The sequence below is a fragment of the Schistocerca serialis genome, chromosome 2 (assembly GCF_023864345.2).
Source record: "Schistocerca serialis cubense isolate TAMUIC-IGC-003099 chromosome 2, iqSchSeri2.2, whole genome shotgun sequence".
Lineage (NCBI taxonomy): Eukaryota > Metazoa > Arthropoda > Insecta > Orthoptera > Acrididae > Schistocerca > Schistocerca serialis.
In genome coordinates, this window is record NC_064639.1 from 56,383,205 (window position 1) to 56,410,307 (window position 27,103).

The following is a 27,103-nucleotide window of genomic DNA, read 5'->3' on the forward strand; positions in this document are numbered from 1 at the left end:
CGTCTGTGAGCTGAGGTCTGGTCTGAAAACACAGGCAGACTCGCGAGGCGCGTACGAGCTGAGCAACGGCGATGCACCACGCACGAGTCCACGCAGAGCGTTAACACGCCAGGGCGCTGTGCACATTGGGCTGTACACGGTCCGGTTAATTCTCGGAAGCACGGTTGGGTTAAGGAACCGCTCGAACAGGCGGTTAGCTCCCTGCCGGACGCAAAGAAAGCCAGGCTGTTCAGCTATGTTTCCTGTGCTGCTTCTCCACCTGGCGAAAGCACGTCGCGTCCACCTGACGCCGAGCCCTGCTGAGTCGAGGGAGTCTTCCACAGTGTGTCCGGAGTGGGAAGTTTGGAGCCGTCTTTTTGTAATTTGAGCGTGGGAAGACCGCGCATTGGCGGATAACAAGGAGAATAAATGAGGTGGGTTCCCGGTCCAGAATGTGCTCGAAATAGTGTAGGCGGAAAGCTGGCTGATCCGAGAGCGCTTTTTATACAATTATTTGGTGGGAGATTAACAGCAACTTAGCAGTGACGTAACTGGCCGTAGAGATGCCTGTCAGTAGTGAGTGATATTTTTGGCGTCGACTCGGCACAGGGCAAGGAAGGAATGCGCTCTTGTTAGTCACTACTTGTAGCTGGGGCTTAGAGCGGTACGGACTGTTCAGTTGCTGCCTAGAGGAGCTGTAAAGTACAGGCCTCGGTGTCGGGCTCGCGGGTCTCGGCGGCAGCCGCAGTCTGCACCTCCACACTGCAGTCAGCGTGACGACACCGTCTGCCAGGAAGGAGTCAAGCCACTCGTCTTCCGGTGCTTCGGTAAATTCGTCACTCGACACCGGGCGAACAGGAGTACTCGCACATTACTCCCACTCCGTTTTGGTGCCACCTTACAATCACTGCTCATCTACCCCAGTTATGTTTCGTACGACTAATATTCGAGGTTGTTGAGTACTTTTGATGGCGGCCGTTGTGGCCGAGCGGTTCTAGGCGCTTCAGTCCGGAACCGCTCTGCTGCTAAGGTCGCAGGTTCGAATCCTGCCTCGGGCGTGGATGTGTGTGATGTCTTTAGGTTAGTTAGGTTTAAGTAGTTCTAAGTTCTAGGGGACTGATGACTTCAGATGTTAAGTCCCATAGTGCTCAGAGCCATTTGAACCACTCTTTTTACTGTTGATCCACATTTCCCTTTTTGAAAACTTTGCCAACTTAATTAAAGGTACTGTAGCCCAATAACTTGTTCTTATTATAGCTTTCATTCATCGCGTGCCAAATTAAATGTTACGTTAATGTCATCGATTGTACTGTGCACACTTTGTATGACTGCAACAGACTTTGGATTCACTTGGGCCAGATTAGTAAATCCCTTTTCCATGCAGTAAAGTCTTACTAAATCCGCCTCCGTGGGTGACTCGTCACCGCAGGTGGCTGCCATCCAGAGGACCTGCGTCTGCAGAAAGGCCGCCACAGATGTGAGCCGACCGCGAGGCAGAGGAAGGCGCGTTGCGGCCGGCAGCCATCCCTCGGGCCTTCGCTGCTCGGCGAGGGGTTCGATCTATATTCTCTCTCTCTCATCCTGTGAAAGCCCACAACCACGGTTCAGTTATCGGGGGGACCCGTTTGACATCGTCAAATCCTTCGTGCTACAGTTGTTAATTTAGTGGCTGAGTTAACTGTGGCCTCTCAAGAGCACGCGTGATGCAGATGCAATAGCTTTCCGGAAGGAATGCGATCGGGCTCAGTTGATACTTTCCGAGATACAGCAAGGACTTGCCTCGAGTTACCCACTGACAACGTGTAAACTGACAGAAGCAGCTGTTGGTTGTGTGAGGTACGGATTAGAGAACGAAGAACCGGCGATACGTTCAGCCTGCGTGCCAGAGCGGAACAATTAAGGAGCCCGCCGCAGTCAGTGCAGTCAGTGGCGTCACTGGCGGGACACCGCACGCAAATAGACGGGGTGTCAACAGTAGCCGGCGATGACAGTTTGCGTTAGAGAACAGTACAACGAGTTTCAGTTGAAACATGATGATAACTTACCTGCAACGGAAAACCTTCCCCATGGAAATCAGGAAGTGTTCTGGAATCAAAATGGCTCTGAGCACTACGGGACTCAACTGCTGTGGTCATAAGTCCCCTAGAACTTAGAACTACTTAAACCTAACTAACCTAAGGACATCACGCACATCCATGCCCGAGGCAGGATTCGAATCTGCGACCGTAGCGGTCGTGCGGTTTCAGACTGAAGCGCCTTTAACCGCGCGGCCATTTCGGCCGGCCGTTCTGGAATCACCGAACTTAACTCGGGTTTTTCGAACATTATATCTTCAGTACCGCGCTTAAACGGTAGCTAATGAAGCCCGTGCTTCTAGACAAGACTATTCGAGTACTGAGTACCCTAGCGACACCTTCTGGAGAAACTACGGAAAACTGACAGACGGGAAGCAGCACGTTTCTCCTGAATAAGGTAACGTCTGGAGACACTCAAGTAACACCTGGTTTGTCTGTCGGGAATGTAAGAGGGCGGTTGCAGTTTTATACGGAAATCACCTAACGGATAGTATTATTTGCGATTTCCCGCTTTTCGCAGATCACGTATACGGGGCAGTCAAATGAAAACGAGACAGAGGGAGAAAAGGTAAGTAAACTGTTTATTATTTCAAAAATAATCGCGATAAGCGTTAATACATTTGTCCCCGCGCGGGGGTTAGCCGAGCGGTCTGGGACGCTGCAGTCGTGAACTGTGCGGCTGGTCCCGGCGGAGGTTCGAGTCCTCCCTCGGGTGTTTGTGTGTGTGTGTGTGTGTGTGTGTGTGTGTGTGTGTGTGTTTGTCCTTGGTACAATTTAGGCTAAGTAGTGTGTAAGCTTAGGGACCGATGACCTTAGCAGTTAAGTCCCATAAGATTTCACACACATTTGAACATTTCGTCAGTGCCTTCACGGAAAAATGTTTACAGTTGTGTACGGAACCACGATTATACGTAGGAGTGAACCCTTTGTACGACGTGAATCGACGGCCACGAATCTCGAAATCGCGTGGGGGAGAGATCGGGACTGTGGGGAGAACGAGTCACGCTCCCCAGAGAAATGTCTGCAGCGTAGTCAAAACAACTTTGGCGACCCGTGGGCGGGCATCATCCTGCAACAGAATGATGCCGTCCTTCGACCCGCTGCTCACCGACTTGTGGAACGCGGCGCGCAGTGGTACGTGGACAGGGAAAAACGGGAGCGCGCTACCGAGTCCCGACGTCCAGCAGAGTTATTGCAGGGTGAGCAGCAGTCTGCGGTCGTTTGCTGACGCCGCAGAGTGGCTAGCGCGAGGCGTGTAGTTGGCGTGCTGGTGGATGGCACGTAGCCCCAGGAAAAACAAACGCTGAACACTCGAACACAGCGTCAGTAGTGTGGTGCTTGACACAGTCACGTCGATCAAATGTCTGGGCGTGATGTCGAAGAGAAGTATGAGCGTGTGGGGACTGAGGGGGGAAGGCGAAAGGTAAAGGAGACGGCATGTAGTACACTAGTGCGACCCGTTGTTGAGTGCTGTTCGACTGTTTGCGATCCGCAAAGGAAGAGATCGAAGCCACGCAGAGGGAGGCTCCTAGATTTTTTACAAGTAAGTTCGAGCAACACGTATTACCGGAGATGTTCTGGGAATTCTACGGCAATGGGAATCCCTGAAGGGAAAGTGTTCCTTTCCAGGCACGCTATTGAGAAAATTCAGAGAAGCAGCATTTCAAGCTGACTGCAGAACGACGCTGCTGCCGCGAACATACATTTTGCGTAAGAACCACGAAAAAAGACGGCCGTTTTTCTCCGGCTCTATTTGCGAGCGGAACAGGAAGGGAAATGACTAGATGTGAAACAAGGTATTCTCCGCCACGCACCGTGCGGTGGCTTGCGTAGTATGTATATAGATGTAGACTGGAATGGAGGAAATCTTCATGTACCATAGAACGGAAAGTGGAATGTGTCACCCACTTGACGGTGAATTTGGAGATTACGGTTGTGGAAGTGACCAACTCTACGCACCGTTTCGATTGAGGGGAGGACTGGCTTCGGGAACGCTGTGGCGCCTCTCACTGCATCTCCTGCCCACTGTCTGCGGTCTTTGAACAACAGTGCGGCATCGAACCCGTAGTCCGCCTGACTATCAGAATCTAACATTGTGTAGCGTATCTTGTCGGCTCTGGAGCAAAGAACCGCGTGCGATGCTGCAGCCGTGTCGAGGCCGACTGGACGAGGAACTCGACTGAGTGACCAGTGGCACGGCTCTGCATACGCGATTCCGCGCCGAGTCTCATCTGCGAAGCAAACCGACGCCGTAGCGCCGACCGTATTCTTTCAGTTGTCATCAGAATTTCGGAAATCATGAGTGAGATGGTGCTGATGGAGGCGGCTCTCTGGGATACACGCCACCGAAGATGCAAAAGCAAAGCACAGGCTACTGCGTTCCTTGCGACTGTTTTGCTCTGCAGGTGCGTCGCCCGTTGCAGACGTGCTCCGTCAGCTGCACGGTGTCACGAATGACGCGCAGAGGTGCCGAGAGGACCCACAGTGCCAATGTTGCTCCCAGATTCTCTCTCTCTCTCTCTCTCTCTCCCTCTCTCTCTCTCTCTCTCTCTCTCTCTCCCTCTCTGTCTGTCTAGCAGCTGCCTTTGACGGGCAGCCACGGCCATCCGTACCTCTCGCAGCGCGCTGCTGGGTCGCCCGAGCCTGTTGCCGTGTTGGCCTCACCACACGTGACGCCACGTCCCGCCCGGCGCAATGCCAACGAGAGGGTCGAGTTTCTGCACCGGTGTCGGCTTCAGGCGTTCCGTTGCAACCCGTACCGGCTCCTTCACTGCGGCATCCACTTTCTTCGCCTGTACAGACGCACTCCGCACGAGAGCAGTACACACGCGCACGGACACACACACACACACACACACACACACACACACACACACACACAGAGTCGGGGCTGGCGCAGACTTCGGCATTGTTGTTGATGGAATCGTGTTTAAACGTCAGGCTCCTGGCCTACGCAGCGCCGGATATGTCGGCTACAGCCAGTGCTGCAGCAATGCAGTCCTCCGCCTCGCCACAGTTGTTTGATTTTGGAGCGGAAACCACACACCTTCGACTCGCTCGTGTTTGGCCACAGGTTGTTGCACTGTAACAGACGTAATGTGAGTTCCCCTGTTCGTATCGGTTTCTCTCATACCTCCATGATCCTGGAATCTACACGTGCCACTCGAGCACGAATTGCCTCCAGTGGTCTGGTAGTGGCCGGCCACCTGCGTGCACGCGGTGCAACATTTCGGCGACGACGCTTCCGGCACGCTGCTGGCGGCGGACGCCGTGTCGCTCACACCCGGCCCGTGTGTGCCGCGTGGCGCTGGCCGGTGCACGGGTACGAATCCGGGAGGTCGGTGCTCCTTCCAAACGTCGGCCGTTCCACGGCGTTACGGCCACGCCAGAGCAGTGGGACAGGCGGCTGGCGCAGCACGTGGCGGTGAGCTAGGGACAGGAGGGCGCGGCAGCGGTGGCGGTGGCGCCGCCGACCTTCCCCGCCCGGCACGGCGCGGCGCGGCGTGGCTCCGCATTTCCCGCGGGAGGCGTCTCTAATCTGGAGGCCCGCCAGTACGGCGAAGGGCGGCACAGGCTGCGCCCTCCTCCCTGGCCCTACAGCAGCACGCGCACCTCTTCCACTCCAGCTGCCGACGGCTGACCCACTCGATATCGACATATTCTCTCTCTTCTAAAACTTTCACTAAGCACTTCCCGTCTTCACTTGTAGTGTCCTCCCTCCTCGATACACCCTCATGCCATCCAGACTCCAGCTACTTTGCACTGTGGCGGAACAGGTGGCCGACCGCGCTGCTCCCACTTACAATCGCTGCGTGGCGCAGGGTCCTCCCTTCCCCTGTGCTCGTCGGCAGCTCTTGGTCTGAGAATGTTACGCTACCTTCGACAGTCTCCTCGATCGCCGCATCTCTGAAGCGTGCGGACTTTTCTTTCCCGCTTTCCTCAGCGTTCGAGTTTCTGCCTGACACGGACTAAATGTCGCTAAGAGTAACCTCACTGTTCGTGAAAACTACTGTACACTGGTTTCAGCATGGCTTATAACAAAGGACACATTTTATTAGCTGTTCGTAAAGTATTAAGTAAAAATAAAAGAAAAGGCATTTAACTAAGAATTAAGAAATCCATTATAATGAAACTTCCTGGCAGATTAAAACTGTGTGCCCGACCGAGGCTCGAACTCGGGACCTTTGCCTTTCGCGGGCAAGTGCTCTACCAACTGAGCTACCGAAGCACGAGTACCGGGCGTGAGTCGTGCTGACTGCTCCTCGAGTGTTTTTTTTATTTTTATTTTTTTTTTGTTTTTTTTTTTTGCACTTTTCATTCCCTTCTCGGATGGAGAAGGGCGGGCTGTTATAGAGCATGCGTTGGGCTCTTTTCAGCCATGGGTTTTAGTTATTCTGTTTTGTCACCGTTTATTATTTTTGTTGCTGGGGTGCGGGGAAAGGGGTGGATATCTCCCAATTGGGAATTTATTTGCAGGAGTTTGTAGGGGACAGTTCCGGTATTTACCTTAGCGGCCAAGGAAAACCTGCAAAACCCGGCCAGAACTGCTTGTGTCTTGCCTTCTCTTTATTTTCCGTGTTGCCAGCGTTGACGCTGGCGTTCACGGCGGGCAAGGGCGGCTTCGCGTCTTCTGTCACGCTCCGCCTCTTGCTCCTCTCTCTGTCTTCTGAACTGCTCGTTCAGGGCTTCCTCCTTTCTTCTTCTGAGCTCCCTGCTTTGCAGGAAGCTCATCTGGTACTCGTCTCGTGGGCTGGCGTCGTCCAGGCGTTCGCTGTCCACAAGTTCCGCCTGGTGGTTGACGAACTCCTTGGTTTGGACGCTTGAGTCTTGACGTGCAACCGCTTCTCCCTTGCCTTCTAACGAGGCCTGTGCGGCTCGACTAATTGTCATCTTCTTAGGCCAGGCCGTTTGTGTGGCCCGAGTGGACCTGGTCCAGTATTTATGCCTATGGCCTTCCCCCTCCACCAACGGCTGCAGGCGCTTCCTCTGTGGTCCGCGCCCATTCCCTGCGACCTGCTGGAGCGTTGCTGCTCCGTTTTCCGTCCTCTGCGGTTCTAGGTGTTCCCTCTGCGGTCCGCGCCCACCAAACTCGCTCCTGGGGGTTTCATCTACGGTCTGGGGTACCAAGCGTTCCCCCTGCGGTCCGCGCCCGCTCACCACGACCTGTTGGAAAGTTGCGGCAACGTTTTTAAACGTCTTATTAGGATCCCAAGGAAAGGCAACTTAAACCTGAGGGATGAGAGGGCGGTGGCAGGGGGGGGGGGGGGGGTAGGGACGAAGGGTGGCATGTCTCTTGTTCTGGAACCGGCCTCGCGTCCAGGAAACATTGCAGCTGCAGCAGTGCCGGCGATCAGGAGGAGAGAGAAGCAGGTGGCGCCGCAGAGAACGTCTCCCATCGTTCTGGCCCCCTTCCCTTCCCCCCCCCCCCCCTCCAAACTCTGCGCTGGAATGTACTGGCTACGTAACTTTAAAAACCTACTGGTCGCCACACCCGCCGGTTTCGAGCGAAACTGGAATGCAAACGAGTTGCAAAGCCTCATGTGCCGAACTAGCAAACACGCAATTTCCTATACACATGGCGTTTGTCTCTCGTTCTGAGAAAGAAGTAACTATTGTCAGATGATTTCCTGAAACTTGTCATACAGACTCACAGTGCAGGGTGATTTATTGGTGATCGACTGTTTGCGTTGCTCGGCTGATAAAGCAGATTACGTGCGGCTTCAAGCAGACTGTGAGTACAGCGACACGTGGCCAGAGTGTGGGGCTGGGTCCGCCAGCCGTGTGCGTTCACATGGCTGCCTGCCTAACTCATACAAATAACCGGTTATTGAGAAGCAGCAGTTGCTGCGATAACCACTCAGCTCATCCTAGCAGTTATTTCAGTAACTGCCAACAGTGCCTCGCACCATCTGTTTACTGAACATCGTAGTACGCTTTCGCGTCAACTCATCTGAGATCCGCCTACGCTGGAGAGGGATAGACTATCTGGAAGGTGTTCTATATGCCATGGAGAAACTGTGAGACTGCGCGCCATCTGTTGGTGCAACTGTGTACTATTTCGTGCGCTTTCACTACTTTCAGCACAAACAATTAAATAAAGTTAATGTCAGAGCTGTGGCTTATAGGAGCGAGAGTAAAGGCATTCCCTCGAGTCGCCGCTCCGTGAGTCACTTTATTTAGGGCGGGCAGTACAAATAGTTACCATAAGGAATTGCAGCGACTATGGAAATAACGGTCAGCGTTCGGTATTTTTCTCTGGCAGTTATCGTTTTCGCTCGCCGTTCTTGTTCTCTGGCAGGTAATGGGTCACCACTAAAGGTGACCTGGAAGTTGCTCCTGACTCCAGAACCCGGTGATATTTCCAGAGAGGGTAGTTACTGCAGTGAACCAAATACTTTCATACTGCTACGGAAATAACCGCTGCCCATCGGGGGTTCCAGAGAGTTGACGAAAAACAGGATTCTATTCTCTCCACTTCTTGTAGTTTCGGAACAGTTGTCACTACCCTTCCGCCCACTGGTTGCGTTAGGCGGTACTGAATTTCGTTTCGTGTTCTTGTTTTTCTCTGTTGCCACTAGGCTAGTACTACTAACAATAGTCTTATACATGGAGAGCCATGAAATATTGTCAAAGGTATGCAACATGTTAATATTTTTTGGGGTTTTTTACACTTACTGAAATATTTGAATACTGTAGATGATCTAAAAATGGAAAATAGAGTATCTTCTCAAGGTATACCTTACCCCTATTGCTTTGTGGCATCATTATGATGAAAAGTGCTGGTGCTGTATCCGATCAATCTCATTAAAGTGTATGTTATCAACCTGAGTACAAAAAAACTTGTGCACTTTTTTGAAGCACAGCTTTGTGGCTTTACTAAGAGAACGAGTTTTCTCAATTTATACACATTCATTTCATACGGGCTTCTTTTATTTAATTAGTTTTGGGCCATTGACTTTGAAAGATTTTCTACATAATATTAAGCACATGAATTTTATACAGGGAAATTGTACAAACGAATAGTTATACTTCAGACACATGCGTGGCAAATTAACCATTTGCTGGAGGCATATTTGCAACGAATACTGGTAAGCTTACAACAATAATCAGATCAGTTGGTTTGTCAGTGGTATTTAAATAAAACTATAGATTGAATTATATTAGGGCCTACTGGTGCTTGTGCATCTTACCTGAACGTTTTTGAATAATGTATGCTTTTTTGTTTTCAAAAAATAGTTCAAATGGCTCTGATCACTATGGGACTTAACATCTGAGGTCATCAGTCCCCTAGAACTTAGAACTACTTAAACCTAACTAACCTTAGGACTTCACACACATCCATGCCCCGGACTGAAGCGCCTAGAACCGCTCGGCCACACCGGCCCGCTTGTTTTCAAAGAGCTCAAGTCAGTTCATTTTCTATTATTTTAAGCAACACTAAAAACCTGTGTCAGATGCACTCATTTCTATGTTGATGTTTGTTATAAGCAAAACTTAGCCCTTCATTTTGAGTGCTCACCTGTCTCGTTCATGAATTAGTCTGTTACACATTCGGACAGTTAACTGTCACGACATTAGATTGTAGAAACAAAAAAAGTCAAAGCAGGCAGACGGCATTGACAGACGAAGTGTTTATTGCTGCCTCGTGTGTATGACAGAAGCGGGAAGAAAGCAAAACATGGATCGATAGGTAAAGTATTCCACAGGACATGAAATTTTGTTATTGAGAAATTTCAGGAAAGCTAATGCAATTTCGTATTCCTAACATCAATACTATTAATTCAGACTCTCACAATCTGGATACCCAAAGAAGAATTATAACAAAAGAGTAAAACCGGTATCGTAATGACGCCTGAGAGGTTTAAATCTGTTACCCTTACGAGGTCAGCACAACCAATCATCCACTGGAATTCCGCGTAGAATAATGCCAAATGTAAGAGACACACAACAAAGTGAACGCTTGGAGAAATATCGCTTAGTCATTCTCCCATCAGAAAATTAAGAGCCCCACGGTAGCTGAAGAAATCAAGCTGTTTTCCAAATCTCTTATAAAACTTGGATTAGCGTACTCACGCTTTCCTCAATCGTACAAGAGTAAACGAATCTATCACGTTACTTGTATTTTTGTGTTTTATTACAAGGCTGTACACTTATTCTATTAACTGAACACCACAAGAAATTAAGCTTGGAATTTTACCTTCAGTATTCAGCTTACGTATTTGTTCGCACTTAAAAAAGCACGTTTTTAATGTTTCACTCAAACAGTGCTGTGGCGAAGTTCCGCGTACTTTTTGTCGCAGCCGCGAGGATAATATTTCTAATAGCGATCAGCAAACAACATACACATAATATGAAACTCCAATAATCGCCCAAACATCAACTGAAATGTACCGCACAAGATAATTAGGTAAGGTCGTGGCACGATTCGTACGACATTCCCGCCACTTTGCACTACTCTCAGTTGTAATCATACTGATAACTAAACTGATGGAGTCTACCTACTTCGTTATTTAACTGTAACCCCGACTCGAGTATTCGGTAGTGAAAAATAACTGACAGTTATCAATAACCGTTAAAAATAACGGTTATAAGAAAATAACTGTAACGGTTATTCCAGAGTAACCGCCGGGCTCACCTCTAGTGAGTGTTGCGTGCATCGCTCCAGTGGCGCCTCCCCGCTTCTGAATGGCTGGTCGGCACGTCTCTCTGTCTCTCCTCTCGCCTTTGTCGAGCACCTCACTTGCTGTTGCGTTACATCCCCATTCACTGCGCTATGAGAGACAGCCGCCAACACTGTCCCCTTCCAGAACGGTTACAGACAAAGCTGCGTGTATAGAAATCTGCAGACCTCGCAAATCTTACAAGGTCTTGACTGCGGCGCCTTGGGTCGTGCGACCAAGGACCCACTGCCACGAAACCTGCCCACTTCCCCCACTTCGTCTAGAGGTAGTTCGGAATTGCACAGACCCGTTGCGACCAGTTCCCTTCGAGGTCGACGCTCTTACCACCAGCGTGACTAAAATTTTCAATCTTCCGGCGACTCTTTCCTACACTTCAGACTCCAGGAAATTTCTGCATACGCTGCTGGATTAGCATCTCTGGGAGAAAGGATGCGGCGGAGCCTCGCAGTTGCTTCCCTCGCTAGTGCAACGGGTGTGCGAGGAATGAGTGTGTGCTCTCCAAAGGTGGAACAGCGGTGCCGCCAGAGTGCGAGTAGTACTGAGGCGAAAGACAGATCTGCCGGTTGCAGACTTGTTAGCGACAGATAAAGACGTTGCCGACGGTCCGATTCTTCTCACACTTTGCTGCATAATGAGTATTTTGTTGTGGATTGTGTACAAATGTTGCTGTAGTCGAACTCGTCTGATATCAACTAGGCAGTACGTGCTTCGCTTACGGAACAAGTGACTGAGAACGGAGACAGATCCAGAAGGAATAGCTTCATCCATTATGCATTGACAAAACGGAGTTTTAGACTTTATGGTACACGCACATCCTTCAGCACAGTGTAAACGGTAACTACGACAAACGTTTTTAATAGATTTCCGTACAGAATTTGAGACAAATCGCAGGTTTTAAAATTTTCCTCACTGGCAGATTCCTACTTCCTGCTGGAATACTTTCGGTGAACTTGGTTTTCTATTATAGAAAAAGTTGCTCACAGAAATAAACTGAAAAGTAGGGAAATGCAATAAGAAAACAAAGGATTTTTTAAAAATGTAAAAATTAAGTACGAAGTCATAGTACTAGTTGCTAAGTTTTTTATGTAGGGTAGTTTATAGCTTCGACTGTATGGGGAACAAAAGGAGTAAGCACTGCAGTTGAACTGGAAAATTAAACATAATTTTGACAACTAAGTTTCGAATATGCACCAAACGGATAGGTGCAGCTTCTCACATGCAACAGTGAGATTTTAGCGTCTAAAGGGAAAACAGTTCAAAAAAGTTAGGATTCGTCAGGAAGCAAAGGAGACAGGGCATGTTAGGAAATTCCTGGACAGACACGAATAAAAAAAAAAAGTATGTGGAAACAGGATGAGCAGGTTAACTGACTGTAACCGTAACGAAAACAGACTGCAGGTGGACGGAGGCAAGGTGGCCACGTGACGTCACAAGGCAAAGTGGAGGCGTGGAGGGCGCGCTGCGGCAGCAGGCGGGCTGCGGCAGCCTGCCGGCCGTCGCGTCGCGCCACACCTGCACTTGCAGTGTCTCTCCCAGGGCAACGTTGCCGATGCCAACAGCTGGCCACCAACTTACTCCTCACAAAGTTTACTAACAGGAATGACACTTTCTACACTTGAACTCCGATGACGAGTGGGTCCGCTGACTTAAAACAGTTCCCGACGGTATTCTCTTTCTACTCGTATTTCACTGCAGGGGCACCGCGGGGTCCAGGCCTCGCCCCACAGTCGTACTGCCCAGTTTTCAGAAGTGGGCTGGGGAGGGAGGGAGGGAGGGGCATTAATCGTTACCAATTTGCAACTGAGAGCGCTGCTGTACATTAGCATCACGCGGCCACCACTGGACTCACCTCTTGCGGGCCAGCTCTGCCGGAAAGCTCGAGGAAACACGGGCGCCCCGCCAGCGGCTCGCCGGACCTGCGGACAGCCACACCACACTGCGTTACATCACATTACATTACATTACAACTTACAGGCATCTGCTCATCTGGTAGTCTCCGGGACAAACACTGCTGTCTGTGCTAGCCTGTATTGAACAAGCCTCTTCACCTCTCAACAACTTCATCCACACGAACTGATTCCTGTCGCCGAGATTTAGTCTCCGCGGGCAACTTTTCCCCACCACGGTTCTATTCTGTTCTCCTCTTCTCGTCTGCACTGTTCGTCTTTTACGAGTTCACTTGGTCACAACGCCACACTACAAATACATTCACAAAAATATTTCCTTACATTTAAATTTATACGATCCAGTCACATTAATGTGATAGTCGGCTATCTTCGACGTCAACGTCCAATAACCGCTCACAGCAGTGGAGGGTACATAAAACGTATCGTGGGGACTAGGAAAAGAATGCTTTCGTTCTCGTAATGCGGAAACAGAGTGATTTATCTGACGCCGACTTTCGGGCCGAGGGTGGAAGCATTCGTTAATTGTTCGGGTGTTGCCGCGGTCAAACTATACGGTGCACGGCAAAACGGCTCGAACCGAAACCGGCACCGATGCAACTACGGTGCATCGAGGGCCACAGGTGAGGCCGGGTGTGGCGGTGTCTACGGGCGAGCGCACGCGCGCCTGCAGAGCAAGTGAGCGCGGGGCTGCGAACACTGGGCCCTCAGCGGACGTCACCGCGTGCGTGTGGGCGCCCGCAGCCGGCGCCTGGACGCTCACTGCGACCGGTGGCTTTTTCGGACGAATCACGCTTTATCCTTCATCACCGTAGGCGTGTACGGCCCTGCAACAATTCTCGGAAGGGGCCAGGCCGGAGGAGGCAGCGTTACGATCTGGGGTGTGTTTTTTTGTCGTATTTCCTGGGTCATCTCGCCATTCTGGACGGGACAATAAATCACCGTAAGCATGCGTTTATCCTTGCGGAACACGTACAGTTTGTTTTTCCTCGGCACGATGACTCGGAGAAACAGGACGATGCAACGCGTCACACAGCTCGCAGCCTACTGTACTACTTCACCGGTCACAAACACCCCGCTCCCCTCGGATTTGAAGCCAGTGGAGAGTGTGTGGTGCAACTCGGCACCTCAGCCGAGCTCTCCGCGCCACGCAACCTCACCCGGCCGCACCATCCGTGCCTTCCAGAACCCCACTGAGACTGTTTCTCCACGCGTCGCAGCGGCTCTCCAGCGCCGGACAAACGGATAGAACCGTACTCCGAATGGCAAACCTCCTGACAGGCTGCAGCACCTTCATTAAACTCCTGGCAAAGTCACGCTCAAGAAGGGGTGAGGCAACAGACTGGAAACAAATTCACAAGGATTTCCTAAGGATGTACAGGGCGTGTTACTGTGACTCTAAAGAGGTAGGACAAAAAACTTACGTCTATACAAAATATACACCAACAACATGAAACTTACCCAACTAAATTAGACGAGAAGTGCCTTAGTGTGGACGGAGCTAATTAAACCAATAGAGGAGGAATCAGCTAACATACCGGGTGAGCAAAAAGTCAGGATAAATTTGAAAACTCAATAAACCACGGAATAATGTAGATAGAGAGGTAAAAAATTGACACACATGCTTGGAATGACATGGGGATTCATTAGAAAAAAAAGTATTGCCAGACGTGTGTTAGATCTCTTGCGCGCGTCGTTTGGTGATGATCGTGTGCTCAGCCGCCTCTTTCGTCATGCCTGGCCTCCCAGGTCCCCAGACCTCAGTCCGTGCGATTATTGGCTTTGGGGTTACCTGAAGTTGCAAGTGTATCGTGATCGACCGACATCTCTAGGGATGCTGAAAGACAACATCCGACGCCAATGCCTCACCATAACTCCGGACATGCTTTACAGTGCTGTTCACAACATTATTCCTCGACTACACCTATTCTTGAGGAATGATGGTGGACATGTTGAGCATTTCCTGTAAAGAACATCATCTTTGCTTTGTCTTACTTTGTTATGCTAATTATTGCTATTCTGATCAGATGAAGCGCCATCTGTCGGATTTTTTTGAACGTTTGTATTTTCTGGTTCTAGTAAAACCCCATGTCATTCCAAGCATGTGTGTCAATTTGTACCTCTCTATCTACATTATTCCGTGATTTATTCAGTTTTCAAATTTATACTGACTTTTTGATCACCCGGTATTTTGCCTACAAAAACCATACATTCGCAATGGGAAAATACGTGGCAATAGAATGTAAGCACAGGTTCCACACGAGCAAAGGCAGCACTCGTCGCGACAAACACACAAATAACACCGCGGAACACGGAAAACACAGTAACAATAGAAATCACACTAGGCAGGCAACACGGGGTAATCTCTTCCATGTATGCTTAACGTTCACCCGAAATAGAACCATTCACAAGTAAAATAAGAGGGATCACAAAGTTCGACAGAGGCAATCGCTTACTAATACACATCGACGTCATTGCACACTTGATGCTACGACATGCCAACAGACCGAACGCCAGAGGGCAGAACGTTGCATACACAATAAACGAATGTAACCTTTTCGTAGTGAATAAAGCGAAACAACCCACCGACCTATGTGGATATTCAGGTGGAACCAGCAACTTTGACATTATTCTGGCAAATCAAATATCAGACGCACTCACCGTACACTAGCACGCCCTAGACAATCACAAATGTGATCAGAACGTGACAGTAGCAAAACATAGCAACCGCTAGTGACACACACACACACACACACACACACACACACAAAACACAGCACTCACGCTCGCTGCTACACAAGGCAAACTGGAAAACTCAAAGAGGAGATCAACTTGCGCTGATTTCAGAGTTTACACAATGACAAATATACTATAAAAATCTCAGTCAGCTGCCATACCAACAGCAAACGAAAAACGGGAACAGGGAATGGCATGGTCCACAACGTCGACAAGACTCCAGAAATACTCAAGAGACTGCATCAAAGGGCAAAAACAGCACAATAACGGGGAATCAGACTCCAAATCTATCGCGACGCTAAAGACAGGCATAAAACCGAACCTAACACGACAAGAGAGGATGACTGGCACAACTTTGTGTGGACTCAGTTAGAAAAGAACACTTAGAAGATGCGACAAACCCACCAAAGAGACAGTCTACATTACACTTGTCCGTCCTCTGCTGGAATATTGGTAGGATTGACAGAGAACATCGAAAAAGTGCAAAGAAGGGCGGCTCGTTTTGTGTTATCGCGCAATAGGGGTGAAAGTGTCACTGATATGATACGCGTGTTGCGGTTGCAGTCGCTAAAACAAAGACGGTTTTGTTTGCGGCGAGATCTATTTACGAAATTTCAATCACCAACATTTTCTTCCGAATGCGAAAATATTTTGTTGACACCCACCTACGTAGGGAGAAATGATCATCATAATAAAATAAGAGAAATCAGAGTTCGACCGGAAACATTTAGGTGTTCCTTTTTCCCACGCGCCATTCGAGAGTGGAATGGTAGAGAAGTAGTATGAAAATGGTTCGATGAACCCTCTGCCAGGCACTTAAGTGTGAATTGCAGAGCAACCATGTAAATGTAGATGTAGACTCTTGCGTCTGCACCAACATGGAGCATGCGAGAGAATCTGATTAGTATTGAGTGGTCCTCCTCGGCCAGATCACTCGGCATAATGTTTCAACTTCTCAAATAGGCTAACTATACATACCCTCGTAGCCGTCACAATCGTATTCTACAGGCTCCAGTCAATACTCAAAAGCGTCTTTCGAATACACGAAACCCGGTACCTCAATATACCAAACGCGCACTCCACTATTCAATGAGCACGACAAAGCCTTTAGGTAAAAACTTTACTTTCCTCATTATTGGTGACTTTACATTTTGGGAAAGGTCACAAAGTCTTTTATTAACGGAAATGCCCCATCACCTACGAAGACATAACGACTTTCACTCTGTTGTCCAGAAAGTGCTTTACCTCCCGGTATAGTTAGCACAGTCCTATCAGTCGGCTGTTTTCCTAGAAGCTAACTTGTAATGATCATCAGCAATAGTCATTAAGGCCGGCCGGAGTGGCCGAGCGGTTCTAAGCGCTACAGTCTGGAACCGCGCGACCGTTACGGTCGCAGGTTCGAATCCTGCTTCGGGCATGGATGTGTATGATGTCCTTAGGTTAGTTAGGTTTAAGTAGTTCTAAGTTCTAGGGGACTGATGACCTCAGAAGTTAAGTTCCATAGTGCTCAGAGCCATTTGAACAAATAGTCATTAAGGCTACACAGCAATGCCGTTAAGAGCCGAAATAAGAGGAACACGACAACAGAGGTTTTCTCACTGGAAAGCGTCTTCAGATTCTCAGTTTAATTTCACTTTCTGTCAAACTGCCAGTTTCTCCTATGTGTAAAAATTAAACGCTGAAAGGAGAACTCAAACCGAGACTGAGAAGTGACGGGATGGATAGACCTATTTGTCTCATTTCAGTTCTTAGTATTCCTAACAAGGGAAGCCCCCCAGCACGCCCCCTCAGATTTAGTAGTAAAATGGGCCAGTGTATAGCCCGTCAAAAAATGAACACAGATCAAGGATGAAAACAGGAAGGTGTACTGAACCGTGAAAAAAAGAAGCAAAATAGAAACAAGGAACCATCCAAGGTCGAGATGTGTAACATTGAGAGGCTAGCAAGACCTACGAGGTCGTGGCTGTATGGTCACGGTGTTGGAATACCAAACAGCCCACCCTTATTCAAATCTGACCCGTGCCCATTTTTTTCCCACAAAATTGTGAACTTTCTGTCCGGTCATTGACGTGTCCGTTCTCCTTCCGTAGTCTTGACAATTGTGATACTACACATTGGTTATAGAATACGAGTCATGTGGTAACAATATATTACCGTCCCAAGTAAATATGGTGAATAGTGAGAGCAGGCGAGATGCTGGATAGACCTCTCACAGCAATGAAAACAACAAATAAACGGGTGTGAACTATATTAGAACAAAGGAATTTAAGAGTTGAAACTTCCAAAATGGAACACAAGAGTCATACCATGTAGTAATTGTGTAGAACAAGTAGCAAGTACAGCCGGCCGGTGTGGCCGTGCGGTTCTAAGCGCTTCAGTTTGGAAACGCGTGACCGCTACGGTCGCAGGTTCGAATCCTGCCTCGGGCATGGATGTGTGTGATGTCCTTAGGTTAGTTAGGTTTAAGTAGTTCTAAGTTCTAGGGAACTGATGACCTCAGTAGTTAAGTCCCATAGTGCTCAGAGACATTTGAACATTTGAAGTAGCAAGTACGTACATCTGGAGGTCCCTTCCTTTCACCTGACTGTTGCAAACAAACGTTACACCACTACACAGACACAAGTTTGAATAAAGCGAACAGAGATCTCTGTGACCAGAGGGACAATTCATAACTTTGTGAAAAAAAAGAGGTACGAGGGAGATTTAAACACGGACCCCTTACTTCAGAACTCAACACAGTGGCCACACAACCGAAGCGCAGGGGCTGTTGAAAGTTGCTCGATGTTGCGCGTGTTGAGCTTGGGCTTTTCGTCGTTTCTGTTTCGCTTCCTTTTTCACAGTTCAGAGCACTTTCTTGCTGTTTTCATGCCTGATCTGCATTCAGCTTTTGACGGGCTATGCACTGGTCCATCTTACCACTGAGTCTGTGAGGGGCTGCGGCAGGGAGTTTCCCTCGCCAGTGTAGCCAGGCACACCCCGGGCCCCTGTCCGTTCGCTCACCTCAGTCCTCTTGGCGATCTTGCACACAGTGCACACGTACAACTCTCGCTACAGCCAAGTATCACGACTTTGTTATTAAGTTCTCGAAATTTGTAAAACTTTACCGTGTTTGTGGAACAAAATAGACGTACGGTATCACAAACTAACAGTAAGGAAGCCTCTTTCACTCTCCTATTAAAGAAATACCAGGAATACGATAAAATGGCTACATAGGTCATGGTAAAGTCCAAAATTAATACCCTATGCTCAATTTATAACGAAGAATTTAAAAAGTTAAAGGCAGCGAAAGAGCTGCAGCAGGAACAGAAAAGCAGACAAACCATCACTATGGTATTATGATCTTTCGTTCGTCAGCGACACACAGCCGACTGCAAACAAGTGTTAATACTACGGACGAAGCTGCAGATACATTTTTATTTCACATTGCTACTTTATTTAAGAATTGTTTATCTCCACCACAAAACATATTCAAAATACGTCTTTTGTATTTAGTCATATTGCCTTTCAACTCCTTCCCTCATTTACAAAATATTCCACAAACTTATTTCAACAATATTTGGCACCATTACCTACATCTCGGCTGCTGGTGACGTTTTGTTGATCTACCAGGCCTTGCACGTTAGTAATCTCATTTGAATTCATACCATCTAAAACGGGCGTAATGTATGAATGCTGACACCATATTAATAGGAAATTGTGAAGACAACTGCCTGTCAAAACGAGGATATTCATATGTTTTACGTCATATAAATTTATAGCAGAATGGAAAATTCTAAATTTATCTGACGGAATGCCGAACGCATTTTCGACAATTCTTCTAGTACTCGATATTCTGTAGTTGAAGACCATCCGATCGTTTATTACATAGTTTTACAAAGTTTCGCATTAATGGAAATTCTTTGGTTTCCCACGAATACATACCGTAGCTTGGTGGTACTATCTTTAGGATTTTCATTAGGAAGCAACTGCAAACTGTTGGTAGTTAATTGTTCGCAAATGTTAGTATTAATAATTACGACCCCATCTGATAGACTTCCATTTGTTTCTACATCACTTATCATAAATTCGTAATAGCCATTAGAACAATACTATGAAACTTCTTGTAATTGCAGTACAGTCATGCACTTCCTGTTGGTGCAGTTGCGCGCCGTGCTTGATATAAAAAATTTTGAAACTGACATCTATCACGAAAACAAAAGCAAAACGAGGATATGGGATGTAGTCGAATTAAGTCGGGTGATGCTGAGGGAATTAGATTAGGAAATGAGACACTTAAAGTAGTAAAGGGGTTTTGCTATTTGGGGAGAAAAATAACTGCTGATGGTCGAAGCAGAGAGGATATAAAATGTAGACTGGCAATGGCAAGGAAAGCATTTCTGAAGTATAGATTTAAGTGTCAGGTAGTCGTTTCTGAAAGTATTTGTATCGAGCGTAGGCATGTATGGAAGTGAAACATGGACGATAAATAGTTTGGACAAGAAGAGAATGGAAGCTTTCGAAATGTGGTGCTGCGGAAGAATGCTGAAGATTACATGGGTAGATCACATAACTAATAAGGAGGTACTGAACAGAATTGGGGAGAAGAGGAGTTTGTGGCACGACTAGAAGAAGGGATCGGTTGCCGGCCAGAGTGGCCGAGCGGTTCTAGGCGCTGCAGTCTGGAACCGCGTGACCGCTACGGTCGCAGGTTCGAATCCTGCCTCGGGCATGGATGTGTGTGATCTCCTTAGGTTAGTTAGGTTTAAGTAGTTCTAGTGGACTGATGACCTCAGGTCGTAAGTCCCATAGTGCTCAGAGCCATTTGAACCATTTGAAGGGATCGGTTGGTAGGACATGTTCTGAGGCATCAAGCGATCACCAATTTAGTATTGGAGGGCAGCGTGGAGGGTAAAAATCGTAGGGGGAGACCAAGAGATGAATACACTAAGCAGATTCAGAAGGATGTAAGCTGCAGTAGGTACTGGGAGATGAAGAAGCTTGCACAGGATTGGGTAGCATGAAGAGCTGCATCAAACCAGTCTCAGGACTGAAGACCACAACAACAACATATATCACGAAAACCTCTTGTTTTCTTTTCTTAATTTCAGGACAACTCTCAGTCCATCAGTGACAAAGATGGAGATCGTGATGAATGTTCTGTGCACGCTCAATCATCAGATCAAGAATTTACAACACTCACACTATCTTCCTCTACATCTACATATATACTCCGCTAGCAACCAAGCGGTGTGTGACGGCGGGCACTATCCGCGCCAGAGTCACATTCCCCCCCCCCCCCCCCCCTCTCTCTCTCTCTCTCTCTCTCTCTCTCTCTCTCTCTTCCACTCGCGGATCGCGCGGGGGAAAAACGATTGTCTGAACGCCTCAGTACAAGCTCTAATTTCCCTTATCTTTGAATGGTGGTCATTGCGCGATTTGAGAGTTGGTGGTAATGATATGTGCTCTACATCCTCGGCGAAGATCGGATTTTGGAATTTAGTGAGCAGCCCCTTCCGTTTAGCGCGTCTATCTGCAAGTGTCTCCCACTTCAAACTTTCTGTGAGATTTGTAACGCTCTCGCGATGGATAAATGTACCAGTCACAAATCTTGCCTCTCGTCTTTGAAGCTTCTCAATCTCTTGAACCAGACCCAACTGGTAAGGGTCCCATACAGACGAACAATACTCTTTAAGACTGGACAAACTAGCTAGTACTATAAGCAATTTCCTTTGTTGAAGGACTGCAACGCTTCAGGATTCTACCAACAAACCGCAATCTAGAGTCCGCCTTACCCGTTACTTGTGTAATCTTATCGTTCCATTTGAGTTCATTTCGAATAGTCACACCCAGATACTTGACAGATGTTACCGCTTCCAAAGACTGGGCATTTATTTTGTACTCTTACATTAATGGAGATTTTCGCTTTGTTATACGCATTACGTTACACTTACTAATATTGAGAGATAACTGCCAGTCATTACACCACGCATTTATTTTCTGCAAATCCTCATTGATTTGTTCACACTTTAATGTGATACTACTTTCCTGTAGACTACCGCATCATCGGAAAACAGTCTAATGCTGCTATCAATACCATCAACCAGATCGTTTATGTAAATCGTAAAAAGCAGCGGACATGTTACGCTGCCCTGGGGCACACCTGACGTTAGCTTGTTTCTGTTGAAGTCTCTCCATTCAGGACGACATACTGCTCTCTGTCTGTTAGAAAAATTTTATCCAACCACATATGTCATCGGTTAGACCGTCAGCGCGCACTTTTTGGAGCAAGCGACAGTGCGGAACTGAGTCGAACGCCTTTAGAAAGTCGAGGAATATGACATCAATCCGGCAGCCGGTATCTAGACCCTGTTGTATATCAAGCACAAAGAGGGCCAGCTGTGTCTCGCATGGCCTCTGTTTTCTAAAACCGTGCTGGTTTCTCCAGATTAGCTTCTCAGAATCTAGAAAGGTCATTAAGTCTGAACACAAAATATGTCCCATGATTCTACAACAAAGCGATATCAGTGAAATTGGCCGGTAATTATATGCATCCGATTTTCTACCCTTTTTATAGATTGCTTTGAGCTGGGCCTTCTTGCAGTCCCGTGGAACTTTCCGCTGTTCCAATGATCCCCGACAGATAACGGATGAGAATGGTGCTATACTCATCATCAGGGAACAATCGGTTGATGTGGAGCAAACGGTCAGCAGGTAGTAAAAAGAACGAAGTTCCTTCACGCAAGAAAGTGCTACAATTGGTGACCGTGAGGTTGAAAAAGGCTGAAGGTATACAAGAACGAAAGCATATTGCCGATGAACTGAGTGATATGCTTCAAGAAATGTTACCTTACGCCATGAAACTTGCGCTATATTTGAGGGGCATACGAAAACTCAATGTATTTTCCTCAATAGTGACGCCACAGGTGGCAGACGAACCACAGAGCCGGTTTTCGAGATCGCAGAGATAACAAAGTTATTTTTTGACGCCAGTGCCGACACCGGGTCATTTTTCAACGTCGCAGTCATCCCAGCCAGGTCTGTTTAACCACTCTGCCACCGACGCGAGGTCGATTTTCCACGAAGTGCTTCCACGCGCCAAAAATCTCAATGTCGCCCTTGGCCTTCACGAGTAGTAATAGCCTCCCTCCCTCATATCGGTGTGCTGCTTCTCTGTAATGGGCGCCACAGGGCACAGTAACAGGAGATACGGATCCCCGTTCGTCCGCAAGTATTTCAACCAGTCACGTGGTTCTAAGCGAAGTTCCTCCATTAAATTAACATGCGACAGCGAATTTCTTTTAAGAAACGAAGGTTACTCCATTTCCTTCCTTTCCTCCGCTCTTTCTTCAAAACCAGAACGGAGGCTGTTGCGAAGAGACGGTGACGGTCTTCATCCACGAGTTATACGATATTATCTACACTTAACTGAAGGGAAACACGTGTACGCACTGTTGAGGGTTACAAAGAACTGAATCGACAGAGAATAGTGATAGAACTGAGTGGCTCGAGTGAGGACAAACCTAGTGCCGAACTGAAATGAAACGAGAACGGAAAGTGAGCTGAGACACGATACGGCCGTCTAACAGCACCTCTCTCGTCAAACCGCCTTCGTGCTGTGTTACGCAACCCGACTGCCGCCCCATCCTTCTCAGCGCGTACTGTCCAGCTGCACGCGCTCAACGGTGCTCAGCAGAATGGGCAATGTACAGCTACGGAAGAGAGGCGAATTCACAAATTTAAAAATTGTACAACTAATGCAGAGGCACTGAGTCGCTCATTGAGAAAAGAAGTGTAGGGGGTATGGCACAACTGTTCGTAGGGCAAATCCTGAAGCGTCGAGGAGCTACAGGAGCCAGGTTCTGGTCGGATGCGGGCTGCGGCAGTCGGGAACAGCCCGCCCACAGGGCAGGGCAGGCCTAAGTTCAACAAACGTCTCCGTGTCAATGTAGCTGTGCGCGACTCTAGGCCTATACCGGTGACGCAGAATTCAAGCAAAGCCGTGGAACACGTCTCACGTTCGTGCGTCATTCGCGTTTCTGGAGAACGAAAAACTCTACAAATTCCTACAGGGATTTCGCGAACCTCAGCTCGCTCTCTTCGTCCGTGAGATTCACAGAAGAGTAGGGACACGCGTCCAGGTTCACGCCGTATTCATTCACTTCGCGATGCTTTCTATCAAATTCCGTATGGTCGTTAGGTGAACAAAATACGTGCTTAGTAATTACACGATGCAGGACTTTCTTCAGATGTAACTCGATACGTCGATCATAACGGAAGAAACTTGACGAATGTATTTTGGGAAGTACGTCCAGGAACAGTAGTATACAGGGCCGCTGCCGTTTACAATTTATATTGATGATCCGGACGAAGGTACTTTGTGTATTAGGGCTGCAACGTCACAAGACGGTAGCGAAAGGCACGAGGGACTACCAGTGAACCAAATGTAACGTAAATATCCCACAAATAGGCGAAGAGATCCACTGCTGTTCAGTAGTGGTATTGGCGGACAATCGTTGGAAATAGTCACTACTGTGGCAACACACACCAAACCATCAAACACGAACTTTTCTAGTGGGCAACGCTCCAAACAGCGACCTTTCTTCGAGTAGAACAACTGGGAGAAGCAGCCCTCAGTAAAGAAGACTTTAAAAAAAAACACATCACACTGATCAGGCGAACATAAAAATAACGACAGACGTCGTCATTAACGAACATTGCGCTCTCATTTAAATATATGGGCGAAAGAGTCAGCCTACAGGAATTGTGAAACGAATCCTGTCGTCCAGGACCGTCTGCCACAAAGGGCAAAGATTCACCACGAGATGGGGAAACTCACAGGCGCTATATTGTCTATTGAGACCTAAGAGCTGTAGTGTGCGAGTGGGACACACGAGAACCTACGTCATAGGGAAACCCAGTAGAAGGCGTTTGTCGCCAGTGTTAAATATGGCGGACCTAAGATCGGCCATAAGAGGAAACATTTATGGAAACTATTTAATTCTGTAGTAATGCAGGGAATGAAGCCACAGTAATTTTAATCTGCCATCCTCCATAAATTTTCGTAGTTATCCCAATAAAAGTTGAGTATTGATCGTATCTATAATAGTTTAGGATTCACTGTTAAAGTGAAATTCACAAGTTTTGTAACAAAGACATGAATGCTAAAAGCCGCGGGGAGTGGCCGTGCGGTTTGAGGCGCCATGTCACGGATTGCGCGGCCCCTCCCGCCGGAGGTTCCAGTCAGTGTGTAAGTCTAGGGATCGATAACCTCCGCAGTTTCGTCCCTTAGGAATTCACATACATTTGAACATTTGAATGCAAAAATCTGAACGCTTTAGTCGATCTTAGCGATCGACATTTCATATAGAAGCGCATCATTAAAATGACAAATGTTGTAAATATGAACCCTGTAACTTTATTTGTTTAAAAGATATAGTAAATTTAAATTATCCGTATTTTCAGTTAAGGATCAGAGAAATGTGTTTGAAATCATATGGGACTTAACTGCTAAGGTCATCAGTCCCTAAGCTTACACACTACTTAACCTAAATTATCCTAAGGATACATCCATGCCCGAGGGAGGACTCGAACCTCCGCCGGGACTAGGCGCACAGTCCATGATTGCAGCGCCCTAGACCGCTCCGCTAATCCCGTGCGGCTAAGCATCAGATCATCATTTCCTCAACACAAAACGCACTGAATGATGACAGCATGGCACCTTATTGAATTAGGTAATAGAATACTTCTTGTAAAGTTTAGTGCATAATATTTACTTTTCTTCTTTATTTATTTATCAGAAAGCACATTGGTACAAGGCTACTGGCCGTGGCATTCAAAGCTAAGAAGGAAATTGTATTGGTTTTATGTAAAAGTATTTAACGTTTATTGTGTAATGGATATTATTGTTACTTTATTTAGAACGTGAAAGTAGTCAGGCTTTCATTATTTAAATATGTTAAAATGTAAAAAAATGTGGAATAAGCTGCAGCCAATCAGATGGACGGCTTCAGGAAAGTCCTAGTCAGTTGAGCGAGGACGTTCGGTGCGCGGGCAGCGCGGCCGGTGACGGGCAGAGGGACAGTACTGAACTGAGGCGCGCAAGCGGACAGTCGGTCTCTAGGCAGCTAGGAAGTGAAACGACTTAGGAAATTTCGCGTTGTGTGGCATCGCGGGACTTTGTCCCTGAGTGGTGAGCAGCCGCGCGCCTGGTGTGAACTCTTTAACTTTTCGTGTAAATGACGAGGTGGAGTATCGGACTTGGGTTTCGCGATGAGATTGGGAATGATCGAACTGTGTCAAATTGATATGCGCTCGAATGTAACCGTAACTCTAAATACGACCACTTCCGCTATTAGTTTGCTTTCTGGATAAACATTATTCTAACCAAATCGCAACTGAGTGGCCTACATCATTTACGCATCGTTAATTTAGTTCCGGATATTATTATTTAACCAAAGGGTCACAAGTGTGTAGTGTGACACGTGCGGTTCAACCCCTAGACGAGTTTGAGCCAAGACATTCCGACGAAGGGGAATCGCACGTGAGGCTGAACATCTTTGGGACGTCAGGTCGCAACATGTCCATGCAGAACAGGATCATGGCACAAGCGAAACACAGCGCACCTGGACACACCAAAACAACGTGAACGTAAATTAATGGTTCCCTCAGCAGAGGACAGGTTAGTGTCTAATGAAATAACTTCAGAAAAATATGTATATGACACTTTAAAATTTAAACCATACATGCAAACTGTGCGTTTCGTCTACGGTGACAAGACGCAAGAAAAGACAACTCATGTAGAAGAAACAATTATCAATGAGAAACAAACGCAAACAGAAAACTTCAAACAACAAAAAGTGACTACATACTGTATGGATATTAAAAACAACATGAAAGCACAAATAGCTCCCACCAAAAAAAAACACAACAATCTTTATCTGACGAGACACCACATCACGCAAAACCGGAAACAACACCAAGACCTACTACACCAGATAGAGTTACAAAGCCATGAAGTAGGAAAGAAAATAGACTACGATGACACCTAAGAGAACTTGCGCCTAAGTCGACTGGAAAAGAAAGGAGTTTTTCTGGCTGCACTAAGACCGGTAATAAGACTGAATCACCCACTGGGTAACCCTGTATGCTACCCCATGACTGAACAAACAAACAGAATGATTCCACTAACCGAAAAACTATAGACAAATAAACGCGAACTCTGTTATCTCTTAAGCAAATGGTTCAAATGGCTCTAAGCATTATGGGACTTAACAGCTGAGGTCATCAGTCCCCTAGACTTAGAACTACTTAAACGTAACTAACCTAAGGACATCACACACATCCATGCCCGAGGCAGGATTCGAACCTGCGACCGTAGTGGTCGCTCGGTTCCAGACTGTAGCGCCTAGAACCGTTCGGCCACTATGGCCGGCCACTTAAGCAAATCATGTGGACGAAGAAATGAAGGCCTTAACCTCGACAATGCCTACAAGTAACTGGTAAGGGCACTGCATGGACGCGTGTACCTCCATCACACCCAGAGCGGCCCAAAGTTCTTTGCTTCTGCTAAATTCCCCCAGCAAAAGCCTTGCAGCTGAACTGTGTAGGTGGCACGACGGTGGACGCCGAGCTTGGCAGGCTGGTCAACGAGGTAATATTGCGTCTACAAGAACCGTACACACAATGTGGAAGAACTGCACGCCTTTCGAGGCAGTATATGCAAATCACAGGCACAAATAAGGCGAAGACT

The 27,103-nt window shown here is 47.5% G+C and overlaps 1 protein-coding gene across 2 annotated transcripts in view; it reads right to left on the minus strand.

Annotated features, from left to right (window-relative positions):
- The window catches only part of LOC126456757 (uncharacterized), a 783,002-nt gene that overhangs the window by 647,123 nt on the left and 108,776 nt on the right, over positions 1-27,103 (minus strand). For both annotated transcript variants that reach the window (XM_050092505.1, XM_050092504.1), the window contains exon 2: positions 12,585-12,651. The gene's annotated coding sequence lies outside the window, so the exon portion shown is untranslated. The remainder of the gene's footprint in view (positions 1-12,584; positions 12,652-27,103) is intronic.